Genomic DNA, 23,319 nt, shown 5'->3' with positions numbered 1-23,319 from the left:
AGACGCCATGCTAATAAAGTTCGGAAATTAGGTAAGACTATTATCATCGGTGGGGTCTTTCGAATCTACTAGAAAGACACTTCAATCGATATACTGATAATTGACAAAGTTAACGTGTCTTTAATCAAATTTATAGATCGTGCCGTTACATAATCTTGTTTTAGGGATGAATTTTGATGGTAAGCTCTCGTTTGTCTCTTCGTAATGAAATTTATTCGTTATTTCTATTTCCGCTAGAGGCGCTGTTCCTCATGCATCCACTTGTCCCAGACTGACACAATCCTATTGTGCTTTATAATGCACAATGAATATTAACAGATAAAAGGTTAATGCTATTGGCTATTAATTGCGCATCACTTGCAAATTTACTTTCGTGCTATCTTTCACGCGAGACTCACAATCAGTACGATCTAGTAGTAACGAGGAGGGGGACCTTTTATTACGGGCCTGACTTCACACTTGTATATTCGTACAATGATATCCTATGAATAAGCCATAACGATATCGCGTCGATGTGAATAAGCCTTGCGTCGCTAAATCACGACGCATTTAATTCGCTTAACAGAATTACACTAGGGAAGCGAATCGCGCGTTGTGTATGGAGCCTAATCGCGTGCGAGTCTATTATGTCAGTGGCGATTAAAATCATACTGACCCAATTTTCAAGCCCTAGTGTCAGCTCTACCGGGTGTCTTGGGCAATTAATAATAATCACACGATAAAGCTGTCGGTAAAGTGCAACGATGAGGTTGTGAAAAAAATGTTTTTTTAATATTGCCAAAATTTTTTTTATTATTTCAAAACTTCAACTTTTCTTTTTAACGACGAGTTTGGATTTAACTTTCGATCTTTCATAGTCGATCGTTTTTTCTCGCCTGGTGACTGAAGTTATTGACACACCGCGTACGTTTTTGTGGGACAACAGATTCTGTTTTGTTTCGAATATACTGATCACTACTAGTCAAGAGGCACACTGACTCCTGCCGATTAGTCAAATATACGCATTATAATCCTAATAAGATCAGAGCTTAAGGCTTATACTTTGGAGATTTATCGATACGGATCTGACGTTCAATCTAGGTTAAGTCTTATTACTAGTGTTGTTATCGACATCTAGCATTCAAATGACACTGTCACAACGGCAAGTCCCAAACAACAAAAATGTGGGCATGGAGGAGCATCTGTAAGTAGTTCGTATTCGTATCTAATTCGTATCTCGTACAGCACAAAACATTGAAATGCATTTTAGAAAGATTTCGGTGATCTAACAAGCAGGTTTATAATATGTATGTTTTAGCCATGTTTCTAAACCGTGTCTGAATATTTTTTGCTGCAAGTTTACGGTATACCCAGGTTATTAAGCCCAGACACACCACCTGAATATATGGTTTTACCATAGGACTCAAATGGGCGCGCTAACTTTAGGTGATGCGTTTCTATTGAATAACCCTGTATATTTCGAATTTCATCTACCGAATGACATATGATTTAATATGTTAAATATCTAGAGCCTCGAATCGCGATGACATTTTGGCAATCCTGTCAACTATTTTGATACGGGCCCAAACGAAGATCGTGACGTTGAAAAATCCTTCCCAGGACCCATTTCATTGACCCCAATGGTGCTATGCTTGTGAGACCCAAAAGGTTGTACTTCATTAAACGAATAGCCTAGTGATATTAACCTCTGGAAGATGGGGATTTTTCAGCTATACATCACTTTCATTTTTCTCGTACAGTAGCACTTTACTATATGTTAAATTCTTTTATTTGACGTTTTAATTCATATTACGTATTACTTATTATGTATTGAACCATATCAATGCATATTCTAAGCTCCAAGTCAAAAACTGTAGAAGTTAAAAAATCTGTCCGTTCTCTGAAGGTTAACAGAAGACCCGACTGCATCAAGCGTAATAACTCGATAAAGATTCGATACAAGACCCTTGGGGAACTTTCTCGTCAAGATGAGAAGCGAATCAATTCACATGGTAAGACCCAATTATCCGAAGCGCGTTCATCGTATCAACGGGGACTTATGCAATGTAAAAGAAAAAAATAACGAAACTTTTTTTTTCAGGAACAAGTTAATGGTAAAAATCCGAGAAGAGAAGTCTTTTAGATGAGAAAGAATGATAAGACGATAAGGCCCACTAGGTGCTTTGGGGGGGCCTTAAAAAACACGAGGTTAGAATAATAATAATATATATAAACTAACTCGTAGGTGTTGGAACAACCATGATGAGTTTTTCTATACACGTATCCATCTAACAAGGCCCAAAACCAGAACCGGCGTACTCATACACTTACGCTTCTCTTAGTGTTCAAAGGGGCCTTACTGTAGGTGTACCAGGACTTACTATACGTTCCAACAGTGCACATTCGAGCGTATGCATTTATCATTCGTGGAGGAGCAAACCTTCTATGTTGGTACTCTTGCTTTGTGTGATACCGCTCGTGTAAACGTGTATATATATATAATACGTATATACAGAGAGGACTGGAGTACCAAGTGGTGGGGACGAAGTGAAAGTGAGTCAAGCATTGTTTAGGAAGCCTCAGCAAAGTCAGTGGTTCTCAGTTCCTAGATTGATCCTAGATAAACATAAATATAGTAGAGAGAGAGTGGAACTCGTAGTAAGAAACGAATTCTAGAGTCTCTTTACGTTTAAAAGAATTCCCAAGTATTTTCAAAACAAACGGAAGCTTCGAATTTAACGCCAAAACGTCGTTTAGCATTGTAATTCCATGAACGACTGCTAGATGGCAGTGCGACGGGTTTGAACGAAAAATCTGAACAAGTCTCCTTTTTCTTTTTGACGTTTTATGACTTTCTATTAATATTGTACTAGACTAGATGCACGGGGACCTTGTTTGACTGTTACGTACGTTTATAGGTTATACCAAGGAGCCGGAGGATCGTAGTATTCCGTGCAGGCAGCGTTTCTCAACGTTTTTCGTTATTTCTATTCGTTCTAGGTTATAATGCCGTGTGGCATTAACGAGGAAAATTTTTCGTGGACGTACTTTTGCCTTTTATTTTCCTCTTTGTATCATGGGCCTTCCCGAAGTGTTTCCCATTGGAGATTATGGGTACGTGGGAAGGAGACGCCTTTTGCTTCTTGTTTTTATTATGCATTAATTGTATGTATGTATATATGTACAGGTTGTGGCCTTTATGTTGCATGTGCGTCAATGGTTTGCCAGGACTCGTCAGTGCTATGGTATTTCGATCGTTTTACTTGGTTCAACTTGTGCGCAATCCTCTACGTATCCTTTGCCTTCGTCTTCTTCCACCTTTCTGGATTTTACGCAATAGACGATTCACCGCAGACTGGATATAACTCCAAGCTTGACATCATCCGGAGAACAATTTTTCTTGACGTCTTTGCGGCACAGGAGAAACAACAGGTTTTTTGGTACTATGCATATGTGCAACAATGAGTTTAACTAGTTGAAGGATATTTTTAAGAATGATAATGATAATAATAATATCGTTTCTATTAAAAGGTTTTTGGGGTTCGTTCACCCTCGAGTAACGGACTCGAAAAATGCCGTCGCGAACTTAATCCTCGGCTGTATGCGCATAACGGTTCTACAAGGTGAGAGGGCCAGCAGTAGTCATCTCGATGAGGTGGATGGACCAGGACGGAGGATGGGATGATCGTGAAGATAGAGGATGAAGAGGACGAGGAAGGCGTCACTCTCGAAAAGCCCTTTCTCCAATTCTCAGAACGAAGAGAGCGTGGAGTCGATGAAGAAGAAGAATGAAACCGGAAGCGAGATGACATACGTGCGTGCACCAATGCGGTCATTTTTTAATCTTTTTTTTCCGTGTATATATGTATATATATATATATATATATATATATATATATATATATATATATATACGAAATGTTATTCAGCTCAGACGCACCACCTCAAGTTAGCACCCCCATTTGATTTTTATAGTAAAAGCATGTTTAACCGGTGCGTTTGGACTGAATTTGGACTGAATAATTATTTGATACGAAAAATGGTAATTTTTATAATGGATTGTAGTAACTTGATGAGGGTAGTATTTTGTAGGTTGGATTTTTCGATTGAATTGAAATTTCACCTTGGTCTGTTATTTATTGTTATACAATCGTTTACAGGAATGACGCGTTCATCTTACGGAACACTTACGGGCTTTCCTGATAAATTTTCCTTGATATTTTCTGGAATAACCTTACGACGTCGCCTACGACGCTTTTGTTTCGTTGACATTTCTTCTTGCTGTTTGTTATTGGAATCTTATGATTCATGCTGTAATTGTTAACGTGTTATCCTTAGATGAGTGAAATCGCGAAAGAGAGGGAGAGCGAGAGAGATTAACTATTGATGTTACACCCTTTGTATTTCTGCAGGATTATCTTCTGCGACTGTGTGATAACCTCGAGTGATCGTTGTCATTAAAAGGGAACGTGAGTCATTATTGAACAGGAACATGGTTACTGAGTGACTGACTGACTCATTGACTAGCTCAGAATAATCCCTATAAAGTATCGGTAGGTCAGATCATGAAGTTAGAAGAAAAAAGGGAAATTAATAAAAATGTTTTATTTCTCAAATTTTAGTGAACAACAAGGGAAATTGAGGAACACGAAAGAAATGGATGATCAGGAAGGACGCACGGAGGGGATGAAACAAACTGATGATTCGACAGTGAAAACTTGTTGCATGGGTACAAGAGGATGAGGTGGAGAAGGTGGAATCATTTGCCACGACCTCGAACCGGTCCCTCCACGTGTTCGGACAATTCAAGGACACTCACCCTGGTTTTCTACCAGGTAGCGCGCACCGGGTACCTGGTACCGGGTATCTTGGTACCGGCCTGGTCTCCTCCATCCGGATGATGCAGGGAGACCCATCCAAACGCAGAGTCTTCTGCGTGGGTCAATGGCCGCGCTTGGCCAGCTAGGAATTTGGTGCAGGTGAGGCCCAAAGGGAAACGCCTCTCGTTCCATAGTGGGCCCTAAAAGGGGGACTCTGCCATGTTCTTGCCGGGCAACGACCCGCCACAAACGTCAACCACTTGCTTGTCTTTCTGGGTTTCTTTTTTCTTCTTGGCACAGCAGCATCTGTTTCAAATTGTCTACGAATCCCCATGAATTTTTCGATTTCATTTTCTACTTTTATTCCGAATACGACTATGTATCCACGTACCAGTTCACTGACTTCGATGCTATAGATTCTATCAAGATAGTCGCAAAGGTATACGTAGTTATCGTCGAGTGGTATTGTTTTTGACTGCTCACCTTGGATCTAGGAAACGATTGAATTTCAAATAGTCTTTTCATTGTACGTCGCAATACGTCTTTTGAGACTTGCCTTATCTAAGAAAAATGAGAGTGTTATACCTTGTCTTTTTATTTTTCATTATTCTGCTCCAGGACGAATCCTCAGGATGCAGTGATCATCTTCAGTGGGTCTCACAGTCTCTGCACAGTCTGACTATGAGGATACTTTGACCATTTCTACTGCTGACCTGAGGGTACTGGTCTCTTCTTCTTGATACCTGAACGAGGACCCATGGTTCTGTTACCAATTACTCTTCCTCGCAGGCACTTCTTGCCTCGCTATTATTTTCGTATCTCGTTCATCCATTTTTTTGTCCATCCTTTGTTAGACCATGCACGGAGAGCATCCACCGGGACGAACCTAAAACCTAGAGCAGAAGGTCGACGGCCCATCTAGCCCGGAGGCAAAGACTGGCACGCGGGCTCTTAAACACGCCTACCTAACTCGCAAAGGAGCAACGGATTCGGATGATTCGAAATTGCGATTTAAAAAAGGAATTAATAGTGATAGACGCCACCATAATTTTTATTTTTATTTTTTTTTTCAAAATCTTATGGATCCGTCGTAATTCCGTTGGGATTTGTATTTAAAAACATGGAGAAAGAAACGACCTAATCGAACAGGTATAAATAAATTGCAACTGTCTTCAGGGCTTTGAGTGGATTTAATTATTGATAATTATTAGAATCTCCGTGTTATTTGTGTTCCGTATATTTTATTAGCTATATTTTTCTTTCTATCTCGGGGCTTATAATTTTACTGCAATTTATCAATTTCATGCAACGATTTCAGGGACGGTGAAAAATTTCATGGTGGTTCTATGGCGGTGCCTAAGCGGCCGTACGGTACTTCACCTCCGAGTGTTTGTTTAGGAGTGCATTCACCTTCATTCACGTACGCCGAACTCGGGGACCTACAAACAACCATACAGGAGGGACTAGTCGATGGGATTCTCAAGGTTTCCAGTAAAGATCTTACAGCGACAACGTTTATTTATTGCTTGGATAAGTTATTAGCCTCCGTCTGCGAATCTGACCGATTCTAGTCGATTTTACAGGTAATATTTTTATTTTTTTTCTAATATCACTTTACACGCTAATCAATACTTTATTTATGCAATAGGTACACGTGCTAGAATAGGAGAAAGAAACAAGAATTGACATACAAAAAACTTGTCTGCTCTCAGCTGTTAAAAAACATTATTATCAGTTTGCTATCTAAGAATCTAATCGATTCTAATCATATCCAGTAGCTTTCAATGCTATGTATATCCATAAGACTCAGTGGTCTATGGTAGAATTTTTATGCTAGTTCTAAAGTATCTCCTGTACATACCGTACCCACTATTCATCATACACAAAGTCTCATAAGACTCTTTACTAGTATCTCCTAGGTGATGTAATGTGATGCAAAGTGGCACAGTGCGAGACTTACAATTAGAAGAATAGTCCGATGTCAAGTTATAAGTTTAAAGAAGATAATTTGACGGTAAGATGGAACAATTTGTTTTTCTCAGATCGTCGTATCTCAGATAGTAATTGGTAAATAATATATTTGATTAGTGGAACTGGTATTCCCTACTACTGTTACTGGTTCTGTGGATCATTGGATGCCAGCCAAGATAAATGCAGCATAAATAAATAGAAACTGCGTCCCATCGCATGCTGTTACATACGTAGATAATGACAAGCGCATAATCATTCGCATACGTTAGTTGTTCTGATATTTATGAATCATTATGCATCTCTTTTTTTTATTCGTCACACACAAAGATCTCAGCAGCTAGATATCATGCGATAATCCAAAGAGGTGGGAAAGATCTTTTTCTTCTTCCTCCAGACTGCTAGAACACTAAGGTCTATACTAAACAGAAAGAAATCATAAAAGCGAAACAGTTTATATTTTGACTACCGATGTGTTTTTCATCGTGAAATGCGAGTTGCGACTTTACTAAGAAATTTCCAGTAAACCCTGTACAAAGGAAGGTCGAAAGTACGCTAGATAGGAACTTTCGGTACAGTGAAGGTGAGAAAGCGCAAAAATAAATTGTATTGCGTAAGCGGGTCGTCTAGTTCGTAAGAAAATATGTACATAGAATTTATTTCAAAGTTAACACAGGGATCTTAGAGCATAAGATTACAAATAAGAGATCGATGATCTGTATGGTACAGAGTGTATACTTATGGATCTATGGATCCTTTTAACCAATGTCTCGGAAAATTTTCTCCACCCGTCGTGACAGTTCATGACTATGGCCTCTATGTATCCGCGTACGTGTGCTTCGTAGTGCACGTGCACGGCCAAGGATCATCAGTTATGATCTTGAGGGATATTTTTATGTGCTACGGAGACGATCTCTCTCTATCTCTCCTTTCTCTCCGTATCTCTGCCTTTCTCTCTTGTTCTCATCACTGACGAGAATTTCTAATGAGGGATCTACCAGCGGGAATCAGCACTGAGTTTAGATTGCCTATAGCACTCTGAGAGAAAGATCGTGTAGGAGAAGGAAGATTGAGAGCGAAAGAGAGAGAATAGGACAGCGGGTATGCAAAGTCACGTTCCTGGACCCATGAATGTCCAGGTGATCGAGGTATATCTATTGTTTCCAGGAAATTCATTAACGATCCTATTGATTTTATTAAATTATTAATTAACATACACACCGTACACAATAGTATTTCATGCTTGTCGACGCGATGAAGATAACTATTGAAATCTTTGATAAATCAAAATTATATCCTTTGTAAAAATAACTATTGTCTCCACGTGGTGAGATCCAATAGCTTGCGGCTCCTCCAGGAACTACTGTAACTCAGCTGTGTATTCTCAGCCTATCAAAGACTATCCGTGTCCAAACAGTAGCCAATAGCAATCAAAGACCATTCCCGCAAGGAAAACTTGTCCTTTCGAGAAAACTCTTCGTTTCGCATGTTTCGTGTTAATTTACACAGAAAATATTGACAAGTTTACGTCCGACCATGTAATCCCGTCCCGAGGAATTTCTCCACTGTATAATTTCCAGTGTTTGACAAAAAAAATTTGTTTCCTTCCTTAATTCATTCAAATCCACAGGAGATACACGAACCAGCCAATAGGTAAGAATGAGAAGATATTTAATTTGAAGCAACAGATCGTTGATAATTTTAAAACAAAAATTCGAATCGATCGGACTTTATAAAATTATATAAAATAATAACCAAGTGTAGCTACCGTGAAAATTGTACGCAGTATAGAAAGCAAAGTTATTTGCGTTCTTCGCGAGCTTCGTTTCCCGCGACTCGCTGTATTTTTACCGCGTATCAGTCGTGAACCGCGTGTAAAAATAAAGGTGTAACGCGGGCACGCACGCGTCGCGACGACGGGGACCAGGCGTCGGTTCGCTGTTTGTCAAACTGCAGGCGAAGATACAAGATCCGATAATGGCCGGAGATACCGGATCCTGATAAAGAGTGCATACAGGCACTGAGTCAAACGGTCAATAAAGGAGCGGTGCTGCCAGGCATCGTCGTTGAGAGGAAAGTCGTCGAAGGACTTCAGAATTTCTCCGTTACATATATATCCGCCATGAGCTATATATACATATATGACGTACAGTAGATTCCAAAAATATTGCAGAGTTCCAAAAACAAAAAGATTTCTTTTGCACACTTTTTCTTTCTTAAATTTTATCACCAACTATCATTAACACTGTCAACGTTATTGTTTGAATGCATTTCTCTTTGTACATTTACCACACCTGAAAGCGTGACGGTACTTCTAGTACGTAAAGGTGAAGTCAAAGATAAGATGGAAGTGATAAACAGATAAAGCATTGTACCTTGTCTCGCTATATGCTATTTCAAGTTCACATATAATATATACATAGATATAGTATAATTATTATAATTCTAATTACCGGCGTTATCGTCAAAACAGATTTTTCTCATTACTCGGTATCTCTGATACATTTTTATATTCTCCAAGCTCTTCCACGCGATTAACGGGAATTCCCTGGTCAATTTGTCCAATTGGGATTTACCAGATTTACGTCTGTACTTCAGGGTCATTCACGCGCTTGGCTTTTATTCTTATACATACATCGATACCAACATATATGTTCATAGGCATCGACAGGCAGTCTGGTAAATTGTAATAAAAAAAATAATTATACTCAATAACAGTAACTAAAATCTAATCGTAACTCAGGCACGTATACGTATCGATACATTAATAATTTATTAGAGTATTACGTAAAAGTTCAAAATAATCGAGAAAACATCCAGATTTTATGAACAATGTATATGTGTGTATAGCTTAATATACAATGCCCAGCCTAGGCAACTCTACGAACTGAAAATGTGGTCAGTTCTCTTTTTTCGCGATTACTTGACATTGGTTATTTCCGAGGTGTCGGATTCCCGACCTACGTTAACTGGAGGATGATCGGACCGCCCCCGTGACTGCGTGAAATTCGCGAGCGCGACTGTTGCCCGGTAGTCAGTTTGAGCGAGCAGGATCTGCGCGTAGAAGAGAGAGCGAGCGAGAAAAAAGAAGAGTATGACGTAGTAGGAGAAGAGGAAAAAAAAGAAACCCGCAAAAATAAACGCTCGCAGACCCACAGACGCCGTCTTCCGCTGCTAAATATAGAGAACAACGTTGGGATGTTGCGAAAGAACAATTGTGTATATATGTACGGCTGATATGAAATAAATGATATTTCATGAAAAATCATTTATCGAGTTTATAGTGTCAGTCACACGTGAGAGGTACAAAGTCAGTAAGTCAGTAAGTCGCACAGGTCAGTGACGTCGATTGCGAAAAAGTTTACTACCTTAACTGTGCTCTTGTTGCGCACGTTGTATATATATATATATATATATTGTCTATACGTCGTACCCAGAATCATAAGGTCGATACACAAGTCTACTGCAAGAGCGCGGTATTATGACTCGTCTAATATCGTGCCGACTATTCTCCGCTTACGACACTCTTATTGGCTGGCTGATCGTGGGACGTGTTCTGATTGGCTAACTGGGTTTGGCAGCGTAGGCCGTCAGTACAGACTCCGTGACACGTACTCTGCTCACTACGAGAGACAAGGTCAGGGTTTCGCGAAACAGCTGCTAAAACTACGTGGATGCATACATAGCGGTGTACTATTTGCTCGGAGGTTTAACAATAATTTTATTTAAGTTATCATTGTCAATTATGCCGGTACATGTGGTGTGGATATACGGATATGGTTACAAGACCTGAAACTATATTGTGAATACGATCTGATAAGAATTGTATACTCTTGTACGTATAGACAGTGCTAGGTTTAGGTTAGGTTATACATCGTAGGATAGATTTGGTATTTTTGTGATTTGTCACGTGTTTTTTGGTGCTTGTATAGATTAATTAATTGATAGGTTTTTTTTGTAGCAAAAACTTAAAAATAAGGTTTGTTTGCTCAGATGTACGGAAATACGTCTGACGAGTCTTGTACCTTACTGCATAGGCTTTACGGCCTTTGTTTCTCAGTGACTGTGACTTTGCCGTGTGGTGACAATGTGTAGTGACAATGTGTGGTGACCAAGTGTGGTGTTAAGTGCGGGAATATTTTCTTCGAACGTGGAACATCTTGGGGTAAGTCATTTTAAATATAGATACTTTAAATTCAGATTAAATAGAGTTATCGCGGTAGGTATAAAATAATCATACGATTCTGGGAAGCATCAAGGAATTATTCCCGACCGAGTACGCAGTCAGTCGTTATAATGCTCGACAGATAGTCGATAATACGATAATACAATCGAGTGTAAATATGTGGATATGAGAGTGCAGAAGCTCGGTAAAATAATCAAAAGCTCATTTGGCGTCTCGGCCAAAGCGAAAATATACATAATTTCTGAAGGAATAAAGCAAAGGGTCAGTGAGAAGACTGAATGAAGGTTAGAAAAAGAAAAGATAGACAAAACGTGTATATCAAAGACGCATAGAAATACATAATGAAACGACGCCATTTTATTGCAGCAAGAATCAGTCAGAATGTTACATTAATAAACTCTTAAAGCGATAAAGTCGCACGAGCACGACGCCAATTTTTAACGTTATCAAGTCTTATCGAGGATGCTGAACTAATGACTGGATAGAATCATTAAACTCTTTAATTAACGTCATGATTAATGATATCAGTGCGGATTGACCGACGTCTCAACCAGCTCTAATCTTATAATATTTGGAATAAAAAAACCGTAATTATAACGTTCCGAACGCTTAACGCGACGAGCGAGTGGAAATTTGTTAAAGATTAAATTTTGCCATTTTTTTTAACACGAAAGTGATCGGTACTTTGCTGATCGTGACCTTTAGACGAGAAATTTATACGTCACGCGCGTAATCGACACGCATTGCGTGCCTCGTCACGCGGCGAGTATTCGAGGAGTAAATTCGATTGCGTAAGAATTGCTGCGCCGTGGAAGTAACGTGCTTTAGGTTAGCGTTATACGCTGGTGTGTCCTATAGAGTATAGTGTGCTGAGTAGAGGTTAAAGAGGAGGAGTGAGAGAGAGAGAGAGAAAAGAAAGACGGTTGATAGTTAGCAGCGTCCAGAAGTAACAGCTCCTGCGATTCTCAATCAGTTCCAGCGTTTCGCAAAATAAATGGCGTTACGAACGTGTCGCGCCTGCACGGTAGTCGCCATGCGATTGGACGACGGTGAGAACGAGCCCACGCGTTCTGGACGCGTCACGTCTGCAAGTTGAGCAGAGTCAATGACACGACGAAAATTCTCGGCTTTATCAGTCGCCGATCGGCAACGATTCAGTCGTTCGGGTAATACGATGAGATAGGGAAATAAATTTTAAAAATTTCTACCGATAATTCCCTTCTCCCGAAATTTCCCAATTAAAAGGCGTTTCTGGGGTCTTGTCCGGGGATTTTAGTTTCAAGGGAATTTTTTTACCGCGATTCTTTCTACTATCGCGTGACTTTAATTTGAAGCTTCAATGGTGTTTTTAATAAAACGATTAACCTAACCCAACCATAGCCTGACGATTAAGGCTTCTTACACCTTCTGGCGATTCCAGAACTGAAATTCGAGAATTTTGTCAGTAGTGCAATAAACGACTGGAAAAACTTTCGAAAGTTTCACTATTTGCCAATGAGCTGGTAACTATGGTTATCACGAAATGCTTATAGTAAATTCGTGAACGGTTATATTTGATAACGGAATAGATGGCATTTTTTTTTTATCGATACTATCATCCATTTAAGTGCGTTGTTTAAAGTTTCCAAGATTTTTCGTTTCTTAAATATATTATCGACTTTCTTTTGAAACTGAAATTCCAATATAATGTACTACGCCAGGATACAGTTACGGCGGCATAAAGAATCTTGGAATTATCTTTTAACCGGAGAACGCATCCGACGCGCGTGGGCAGCTAAAAGTAACAATTGCCAAGTCCCTAGGAGGGACATTTCTCAAGGGCTCTGATAATTGGCCCGATCGGCATAATTAGAGGCCGTTAGCGTCTAGCATTTCTTATGAATACCGAAGGCGCGCCTTTTCTTTAGTCGTATCGCTCGTGGGCCCTTGCTATGAAAAAAATAACCGTACAGTTCGGCATTATGGTTGCGACATCGACTAGCGGTCCGGCGATGTACGAGAGAGACAGTGATAACGTGAAGGGCAATGGAATGGATAATGGTGGTGTTAGAAAGAGTAGGAGAGAAAAAAATAACGGAGAAAACTAGAGGAGATATATATATATATATATATATGAATATATATGTACATACACTGTAGGACGGACAAGCTGCAGTTCTTTTTTTCATACCACTAAAGAACATTCCAGAAGCCATTTGAAATACTCGTAGAAGCATTGCGGACGGTAGACTCGAACGGAAGATAGAAAATTGAGTACAAGGATTATGTGGTGAATAAAATTATTAAATTTTGATAATTTACAATTTTAAGTTATATATATTGTATGCCAAGGTATCTATTCACAATTTTGAGAATCCTTGAGGCTCCTCCGACGTGGCACTTGGTCCGGTTCCTGGGTAAAACCGGTGTTCCCGGAGGTGAAAAGTTTACACCGAAACGAGCGACTCGATGACCTCGAGATGATTTAAGGGACAATTTGAACACGAAGTTGTTAGCAGTTCAGCGAGAGGAGAGAGAGAGAGAGAGAGAGAGAGAGAGAGAGAGAGAGAGAGTCGACGTCGTACAACCTCGTTAAACTTGTCGACTTGAATATGACAGGTTATGTTACGACGTTAAATTGTCGGAGATGTTTTTCTTGAGTTTTTAATTAAAAACAAAGAAAAAATTAGAACAGAGTCCACTACGTGGAGTACACGTAGTGGACTGGTAAACGTATAATTAACGGTGCGAAGGATGAAAATGATTTGGCTGTTTTAGAAAATTTCCGTATTTCTGGTGGATTAAGGAAAGTGGCAATGTTAAGCACGAACTATGGGAAGAGCGGTTACTGTAATAGGCTACGGGGTTTATCGTATGTATCACGTAGTTGTATAAGCGGCCGGCCTTGATCCTTGGCGCTGCAGTCGCCCGGAGCCGTACTACGAGCCAACTGCTCAACGTTACTCGCTACTTTCACTAAGTACCCTATCCTATCCTGTCCTATCCTATCCTATCCCGAACACTCGTATCTCGCATTATACTCGGTTAGCTAGACCGTGCTTAAAAGAGGTTCTCATATTGAAAGATACAAAAGGTCTGTAAGAACGTTACCAGGGAGTAATTCCATTTACGGTGGCATCCATATGCAATTTTTGATTTGTCCACGTGGCGTCTTTGGGATTAAAATATAATTCGGACGGTTGAGACTGGTTAGAAATTCTTGTGCGACATGAATCCTGTGATCTGAAGAAACAAATTATTTCGTCAAAAATCATTTCTACCCATTCGCAGTATTTTTTTTCTCTGTCTTTTGTCGAGACCAAGGGCTTTTGCCGTAGACTCGGGTTTTTCGGTTGCTAACGCTAGGTTGAGAGCCACTTTATCATTTCTAGGTTACACGCGCAGCGAGCCGAGTTTCACTTTTTCAACGTTCGACGTAGCCGCGCTACCACCAGGAGCCAGCTTAGAATCCAAGCCGTGGCAATAGCGACGCTCCAGCGTCGCTCCGTTGACGCCGCGAGGACGGTAACAGTATTCAACGTAGCGTTTCTGTCGCTTCCATAAAGACAAGCCATAACGATTACCGGAGCGTCTTCTGTGTTACTGGGAGTCAACTGTGTCTTGTATCGCCACGCGGCCAACATCACACACTATAAATCTTAATGAAGATTGGAATAGAATGTCCTTTTGACGTCCCGGGCATGTCCCACGATGGTCTAGATGAAAAATTCTCTTCCTTTATTATTTTTTTTAAGTAAAATAATGACAACCTACGGTCGTTCTTCTTGGTGGTAGTGCTCGCTGTCTCTTCGTGGGAATCACAAAGCGCCACTCTCGCGGCTTCGGCTACGCTCGGTTGTATAATCGGACGGAATTACGGCACAGAATCGGTCACACTTTTGCCTCGCTACTTTTCTTTTTTTTTTCCCCCCTCCCTTGTCGTTTAATTCTCTTTTTTCTTTTTTTTTTCCTAACTCTCTTTCTCTTTCATTCTCCATTGTCTTTCCACCTCGGCTATCCGATCTGCCCCGTTCTCCTCTAACCCAATCACCACCCACTGTCTCGGCGGTCTTCGATTATTTTCGGCAAAGACCTACAGGGGAAATTGCTGAACCGCGAAATTGAACCAGTACAACCAGATTTTCTTGGCGTTTCTCCCTGTCGTTCTTTTGTCCTACGAGTCAAGCTATGGTAAAAGAAAAACAAATTTTTGTACAAGGAATATACGCAGGTAACATAAAAACCGTACACGGTTCGGTCACAATATTCATTTTTTATTCTCTACTCTATTTCTTATCTTTTCTGCATGAACTACGTTCACCAATTTTTTTTTTTTTTTTAATACATCACTTTCGGTCATTGTACCAGTGTAGACATATTACCTTGTTTTTTTTTTATTGTCTGGCTAATACGATCAAATCTCGATATCGATTCTGATAATATCGATAGTCCTGCTTGGTACACCTGTCTCGCCGGTGCTGGTGAACGGAAGTAAATGAAGGCTTAGGATTTGTTTTTTCTATTTAGGTAATACTGACTTTGCACGTGCATATGACAGCTGGTCTATTTCCTGAACGTTTTTTTTTTTTTTTCGTTTCAAAGACCACAAAATTTTTTTAAGACTTTCCACAAAGACGTGATCCATGCTTCGTGCCTCATTACGGCCTCCTTCTGTTTTCTCGTCTTGTTCCAAAAACGGTAGCGCGACGCAACGACTCACGTAGTCGCAAATGTTCAGTGAAACTCGGCGACACGAGTCTGGAGTACGCGAGGAGGATGATGATGAACTTTCGTTTTTCAAAGGAGACACACAGAGTCCTACGTACGCGCATCGTCGATTTTAACGTGACTCCATAATGGCTCTGCCCAGGACTATTGTAGACTAGATGGCGCTGGGACGCGGTACTAGCTACGGTGCTGCCACGGTGGCGGAACGAAGCAACTAGACCGTGGACTACGAACTAGACGGCTACGATATAGAAACGACGAAAAGTCTTTAGGAGGAATTTTTATTTTTTTTTAATAATTTTAAAAAAATCGTTATCAACCTATCGCAACGTATCGGAAGAGATAGGGATTTCCCTTTGAGAATATTTAATACCGCGAAAGCTCGTGCGTCACTGTCGCTCGATGTGAACTAAAAGTAAACCTATCACGCAGGAGAATCGTTACGAGAATGGTGTTTCGGTGTATTTTAACCTCTTCAGGTAATACGTATAATGTAATCGGTATCGTCCGAAATATTCTAACGGGTCACTGGGGATTTAAAGATTTTTATGTTCCGCGCACCATAGGGACCCGTAATCTTGAACTTTCTCCGCGTTACAGGTTGGATTATTAAATACATGGACGAAAATGTACACGGTTAGCGGAAGCGCGTGTAGACCCAGCGAAAAGGAAAGTGAAACTCGGCAAGAGTGGAAGGCGAGCAAGCAAACGGGCAAATGCCGATGAGTCGTTTTGACACAGTGACACACTTACCCGATAGTCGATCGACGATGCTCGATGAATGACGATCATTTTACGAGGCGGAACGAACGTATCGAGAATTTTTATAGAAATTTTTCAATTTAGTCATCGCAATCTCAACGAACAACTCGTACGTGTCTCCCGCAGGCCCTGCCTGCCTTAGCTGCATAATGGGCGTGGGCGTTGAATAAAATAAAATTAAAAAAAAAAACTTTGGACTTTCGAATTTCCAAAAAAATATTGAAAATTTTTTTCATTTCACAGACGCAATATTTTCAAGCAATTTTTACATTTCATATGCCGTTCGCCATGACATTACAAATACGTGAATCGGAACCGTTCCGGACCATGAAACGGAAAGGCCGACCACTAACGGAAGATTCTACGTGTCAGAGCGACCACGTTGAGATTCGAACGTAAAAAAGGATTAGGGAGGGGGGGGGGTAAGGAAGAGAGAAAAGAGGGGAAGAGGGGGGATCCTAGTGCGAAAGTGAATCTCGCCTGACATAATCGCCTCGTCCCAGTGACACAAATCGCCGTTGGGTTTTGCGATCGCAGGAACTTTCATCTGAATTGAAAACGGGACTTGAGTAAAAAAAGAAAAAAATGTCACCAAGTCATACGTAAGTGTGGACATGAATTTAGATTGGACGAGAGAACGCGCGAATTGGCCCGAGGCACAATTATAAGGCGATACTCATGAAAGCGACAGTATCTACCTCTACGAGGCACCGGCAGTGAATTGTCGTGGAATTCGGAAAAAAAAAAAAGAATTTCTTTCGCTCGAAAGCGAACAGGTCATCGATGTGAGAAAGCGAGTGGGAGAGAAAAGAGAAGAGAGGAAAAGGTTGAAAAAAGAAAAAAGAAAAACACCGGGGAATTCAGTGAACGAGATAAGTGCTGTCGCTCAATGAAAAACCGCAATTGTACTAGTTTCTTTTTTTTTTTTCCCGCCATTGAGAACTTTTGCGATCCGTCGAAGATACCGCAGCTAGAATTAAAAAAGATAAAGCTAACCTAACGGACGTTGAGGTGGCGCAGGTTAGGTTAGGATCGAGTAGCAGAATCGTCTTCAAATGCCAGTGTTACCAAAAATACCTAAAGGAACGGATAAGTGCCAATCACATCTGGGTTGAACAGCGAAGTGACTTCGTTCGACGTAGAAATTCGAGGAATTGTCGCGTACGTGAAAACGCGCAATAAGCATCCACGAAATTGACTGTTTAAACGCGGGACGTTGAATCGGGTTGAAGAAAAAAGAAGGTAATTTAAAATAAAAATAAATATAAGAAATTTCCCTACCAATAATTCTTAATGTTTACCATTTTAAATATCACGACCGCTACGAGATGCGCTATGTAATCCGGGTCTATTCCGCCGCGGCCTTAAGGCGGACCCGCGTACACGCGACGTAACGTCGTTACGAATCGGCGCGACGTGTCGTCACTTTCCCCGGCCTCTGCGTACTACTGGTGGGTTCACAAAGTGTGTCACCGGGCTACCAAGTGCAAATAAAATGCGATCCTCGAATGTTTTGAAGACGAATGAAATTGCGTAACGTCCATTTGGTCGTTTACCACGAGTGTTACTACCCGTGTGATAGGCTCGCGGTAGGGGGGTGGCGGGGAGGGGATTCAGAAAAATTTTTTTTTCCCTTCAATACACGTATTCGATTTTTGAATGACGTAGCCGAGGATTCTGGTAATTTTTTTTTTATGGGTTACCGGGTCGATAAGTGGGTCAGTAAGCAAGTGAGCGACGACTTCTTTGCAACTTTCTTCGGACTCGTCCTCGTCCTTGAAGCTGCGCGTGTCTTTGGTGTCGGACGGTTGGTAATTTTTGCTCGGGCTTGGAATTTCGAATTATTGCGCAAGATATAGGGATGATTATTAATGTGGCAGCCGTTCGTTAGAAACGCCGAGACATCTCATATACCGAATAGATGTGATTCGTTCGCTCAAATGTGAACTTGGTATTTAATCAAGCGATGACGTAGGCTTGGATGAACTTTCTTCGTATTTCCATTTTTGGGTTATTTGTAGTCCAAAGTGCGAAGGTCGAATTTAATTTTTTTTGGGTGTCAGACTTCGTTCCAATTAGTTATATAGGATTTAGCTAGGGGTACGAGGGGCAAAAATTAATTGGCAAATTTTTAGTGATAATTTTTTGGATGAATAATTTTTTTTTTTTTTTTTTGTAAATTTTTGAAAATAAAATTTTCAATTTTAGATCTATCCTAATCCAGTTGCGGTAGGTCGTAAGTGTTTATATCGGTGCCTCTCAATCGGCAGAGAAAAGGAAGAGTCTGTGGAATGGCAAAGTCCATTGCTGGGACCCGGCTCGACCGGTTAGCGGGTCTTTTTGCGGATCGGCGCGCGCCGATCGTTTTGCTCTCGCGGCAACCCGCATCCAGTGTTTGTAGGTTAGCCACTTTTCCTTTTGCTGTTATCCAACGCGACGGCGTAACAAGCATCGTAGCCTGAATGGCGTTGGACGTTCAGTGGCAATGTTGACGCTTTGGCAAGCCATCTGAGAAAATAAGACAGCGAACGTGTAATAACGGAATACTTGACCCTGCCAGTCATGCGCATTAATTGTTACTAAGTATAATCTTACGGAGCATGTTTAGTAAGATGAAAGCATAAGGAAGAAGGTCATACAAAGAATTTCAGAAGCACGTATCAACGTTACGGCATCGAACGATACGGTTGGAGATTCAAAAATTCAAAGTTTCCCGCCACAACGGTCTTTGGTGTACGAATAAATTTTGTTTTATCTCAAATCCTAATTTGTGGCTCAAGTAATCTTTATTTATTCAAACTTATTTATTTTCGATCCTTTTTATATGTCGGGATTCAGCTTCAACGTGGTTCTATTCGAATTTACCTATCGCAGACTCAACTTCTTCTAATGGCCGCGCTAGACAATGGAGCGCCACTAGTTTTTCCCATATCCGAGCTACTTTATTTCGTAACTTTCCGCGACTTTCGTTTTCAGGATTGTCCGTGCGCCGGGACGACGATCTTTATCGTCGACGACGCCACGTGGCACGGACAACTGACGTATTCGAGGAATTCGTCTGATACTTGGAAATCCTGAGATCCGGTGTGTTCCAATAGCGGACGGGTGTCGCCATCTTATCTGAATCGTCCTTATGGCGTCTATGTCGTCTGAGTCATGAGGATGCGATCCCGGACGAGAATCCGAGAGAAAGAGTCGACAAATGGGTCACGAAGGAATCTCATTGGCTATTGCTGGCATTAAGGGCCCTTCACAACGTTATAAAGACGCGTACCCAATACCTCCGTCAATTTAACGGTCATTAGTGAACATTGTTTTTTTTTTTTTTAAATTTAAAATCTTAACGATAATCATGGGTCTTACGAAGTATACAAAAAAAAAAAAAAAATTTAACTACTGTACAAATCACGATGATAAAAATCCCATAGAATTATTTAGCTGAAAGCAGAAAAAGAATGTATATGAGAAAGGAAAACTCTGCCAAATTTTACGGCGTGATTGTAGTAAAAGTGAGAACGGTACTTTAGGGCCGGAAGTGGCGCGTTGAAGTCACTTTCGAAATACTTTCCCGGTCGAAAGTACTGCGCACGTGCAACGCGCAGTACCAATCAAATTTTATATGGTTAAAGAAAAAATAGAGTTAGCAACCTCGAAAAGTCCCTATACGATTATGAAAATGAATGAAATATAGGGATTTTTTTTTTTTTTTTTTTCTACGGTACAACCGCATGGCTTGTCACGAAATAGTAATTGTCATTGTTATCGAGTGTTACTTTCGATTTCTTTGGCCGATCCGGGGAACACGTGTCGCCAGCTGTCTTTCTGCGTCTCTGTGAAATTTCGAGGGGCCAGAAAGCGTATTCTTCTGCGCTCTCGCAGCGAAGTGAGAAGGCAAGCAGAAGGCAGCAATCGAGTCTGACTGGCTTTAAGCAGCGTTCACGATCCGTGACGCTCCGTGACTCAGGATCTAGGCCGATTGTATAATACCGCTAACGTTTCACTAAAATCATTAAATAACAGTCCATTCTGTCGGGATTGCACCCGGGGACGCTTGGTAGCACAGCCGCCATTATCTTATGGCAGTATAATAGGCTCTAGGGAGTTTGGAAAAAATTGCGAGAAATTCCCGAGGATTTTTTTTTTTTTATAAAATAGAGGTAAATCCTTTTGACAATTTTTTGAAAATTATCCAGCATGGATTCGTCATGTAATATAGTGCCGTTTAAAAAATTTTTTTTTTTATAATTTAATCGAAATCATTTCTATGCATGAAGGAAAAAATGGTTTATACGAAATATTACAGTTGGCTAAATTTATCTCGTGTCAATTTCTATAGTACTTTCGTTTTCTTTACGCTTTACCTGGTATTACTTGTGCAATTTCGTAATTATCCTTATTACCGATTTCTGTACTTACGGTGTTTATATATATATATATTACGATAATTGACGTTTATTATACCGAAGCACCAATGCTACTTGTATTTTAAGTGTATAAGGATTTTGATAAATTTATTTGTAAAAAATCCAAAAATTTGTCACACTTCATTTATACGTAGCGTTAAGCTCACTGGGAATCACGTCTTGCTGCTGGTGAGCTATTTGCGGATCACTGTTCGCGCATCTGGAAAACCCAAGATGCTCGTTCAGTTTTGGATTAAGGAATTGTCACCAGACAGTCCTGAGGCTGGGCGACCGCCGATTATACGTATAATGAGGATTCAGTGGTTGAGAATCAGGAAATTTACGAAACCGGACCTAAGGATCCTGTCAATTCCGTTTTCACATCAGGACGTATATATATATGGCAATGAATGTGTCCGATAAGAAAAATCTCGTGGTCTATGACTTATCCCGGAAATGACGGTATATCCGGAAAAGAAAAAAGAGGTCTACAATGAAAAGTACCAACCGCATTACCGGCAAATCCGACAGGAAGGGATTCTCCTTACGAAGTGAATCAACCACGTGGAATTGCGAATAATTACGCAAATAAAAATCGCCATTGTTTAATTTCATGGTATCGTTACTATTAATAACTTAAGAAGAACCACGAAACTTCCTGTCATCTGGATATTCCGTAATTCGTATTTTTTTTTTTTTTCGCGGGAATTTCAAATACAGCTATGAACTGTACGGGGGAACTATATAAAGGGAAAAAAATAAATATTAAGACCCTGTTACGCGATAACAGAGGAAATTCCAAAATTAAAGAAATTTTGGACTTTCAGAGTCACAAGAGACTTCCGGTCGTTCCTTGACCGATTAAATGATAATTAAAGCCAGATCGTCCGACAGGCACTTTTTATTGCGTCCAATTAGCCAGCAGGGACAGTCAAAGCGACGTATACATATATGCAAGATAATTCCTAATTACATACGTTAAATACGTGAATTCCAAGTTTTAAAGGAAATTTGGTGCTTTCGATGAATCCTATAAAAAATACCCATCATGTACCAAGTATAAGCAGCTTTCCTTAATGGAATTTCAATATGTAATGATGTATCACAGAGAACCGACCAATCCGGTTTTTCCTAACTACGCATGTTTCGTATTTCTTATTACAGTACAGATCACATGCACGTCGTATAGAAACGGGTCCATTGGGATGCTGTAAAATTTTTTTTTCAAACCTTGCAATTTTAAAGAAAATTCTAATTTTAGACAATTCCGAATAGGTATAAATAAATTCGTTATTACTCGACATCCGGTATATGGTCTTTATGAATGATCGCATGAGTGCAGCGTTGCGCCAAACTATTACACCTGTGCTCCAATGCATTATTTAGCCATTATTTAAATCCGTGATTCGTTTATGTATTCCGGAAGGTCCAATTAATTGTTAAAAATTATACAGCAGCCGACGTAACAAAATAACGCTACTGTTTCATTCGTCCTTTTTTTTTTAATTTTTTTTTTTCAGGGCAAAGTCTTCAATATATTTTTTATAAGCAAACTGTCAGTCCTTCGGTTATTTTTAATCTCGTCCAAACACGATTTTTATTTTTAAAAAATTTCGTCTTATTTATACTTAGGAATCGCGAACACGTGTACTGGATATGATTGAGTTAGGAATTTTCAAAAAAATTAATTACGAGCTTTGTGGGACGATTTGAATTTTTGTGTGGTATTGGGAATTGGGAAATAATTTTTTTTTTTTCGAAATTTGGTAGTCCGCTCTACCATCCAGAGGAAAGGTGGCAGACGCAATAAGAGAAGGGATAATGCACTACTCCGTGTCGAGGTTCGAAAGTATACGCGAGCAGCTAAGTAAGTAAGTGCCCCCATCAAGACAATGCCTTGTAGAAATAGGGCAGAGTAATTAAGCCGTTATATAACAGACTGAAACGAAGTTCCTACCAGGCCCAAGAAAACAGTCTGGTTATTGCTTGATTATTTATTTAAAAATATAAATCAATTTTAAGCATCCGTTAACGGCGTGCGGTATATATTGGCCAGTAATAAAAATATATTACACATTTCAGGTGCCATCTCGCTATATGCTTTCAACGTCTAAGAGTCCCCTCATTTTACACGCGCCTCCTCCGTACCGTTGCTTTCTTTTTTCGCGTCTAACAATTGGGGCTTTATAAGATAAATTTTTTTTATTATTCCTTTTCATCTCACTTCACGTTGTATAACAACTGTATGTACTGTTGGAAATAATCAGCAGTTTTTTTCCTTTTTTTCGATACTTAAAATTACTGTAGGTGGAGGATCGTTACGCGTGTCGCGGATTTCTTTCGTGATGATATGCCGGAAATTTTCTGATCGAAAATTACGTGGCTTTTGATCGATACGCATGCGAGACGAAAGAAGTCGAGAAAAGTCATAGAGACGAAAGTACTGTTATGTATTGTGAATGAGGAAATTTTTTTTTTTTTTTTTTTTTTTTTT

At 40.1% G+C, this 23,319-nt stretch overlaps 1 protein-coding gene and 2 long non-coding RNA genes across 3 annotated transcripts in view; all 3 read left to right on the top strand.

The window, feature by feature from the left end:
• Positions 1 to 1,271: 1,271 nt before the first annotated feature.
• On the top strand, positions 1,272 to 2,506 carry LOC112495261. Its single transcript, XR_003061636.1, has 3 exons — positions 1,272 to 1,991; positions 2,081 to 2,187; positions 2,322 to 2,506. It is a non-coding gene; the product is annotated as an uncharacterized LOC112495261 (long non-coding RNA).
• A 489-nt stretch (positions 2,507 to 2,995) lies between these two features.
• LOC107273747 lies at positions 2,996 to 10,035 on the top strand. The gene is made up of 9 exons (XR_001539322.2): positions 2,996 to 3,093; positions 3,208 to 3,419; positions 3,511 to 3,793; positions 4,392 to 4,532; positions 4,602 to 4,958; positions 5,418 to 5,518; positions 5,654 to 5,948; positions 6,118 to 6,382; positions 6,448 to 10,035. It is a non-coding gene; the product is annotated as an uncharacterized LOC107273747 (long non-coding RNA).
• Positions 10,036 to 10,427: 392 nt separating this feature from the next.
• Positions 10,428 to 23,319, top strand: part of LOC107273794 (longitudinals lacking protein-like) — a 44,823-nt gene continuing 31,931 nt past the window's right edge. Inside the window, exon 1 of the mRNA XM_015752318.2 lies at positions 10,428 to 10,932. The gene's annotated coding sequence lies outside the window, so the exon portion shown is untranslated. The remainder of the gene's footprint in view (positions 10,933 to 23,319) is intronic.

Source organism: Cephus cinctus, unplaced genomic scaffold, assembly GCF_000341935.2.
Source record: "Cephus cinctus unplaced genomic scaffold, Ccin1 Ccin1_scaffold1843, whole genome shotgun sequence".
NCBI lineage: Eukaryota > Metazoa > Arthropoda > Insecta > Hymenoptera > Cephidae > Cephus > Cephus cinctus.
The sequence above is the reverse complement of the archived record's forward strand: the minus strand, read 5'-3'. Positions and strand labels throughout refer to the sequence as shown.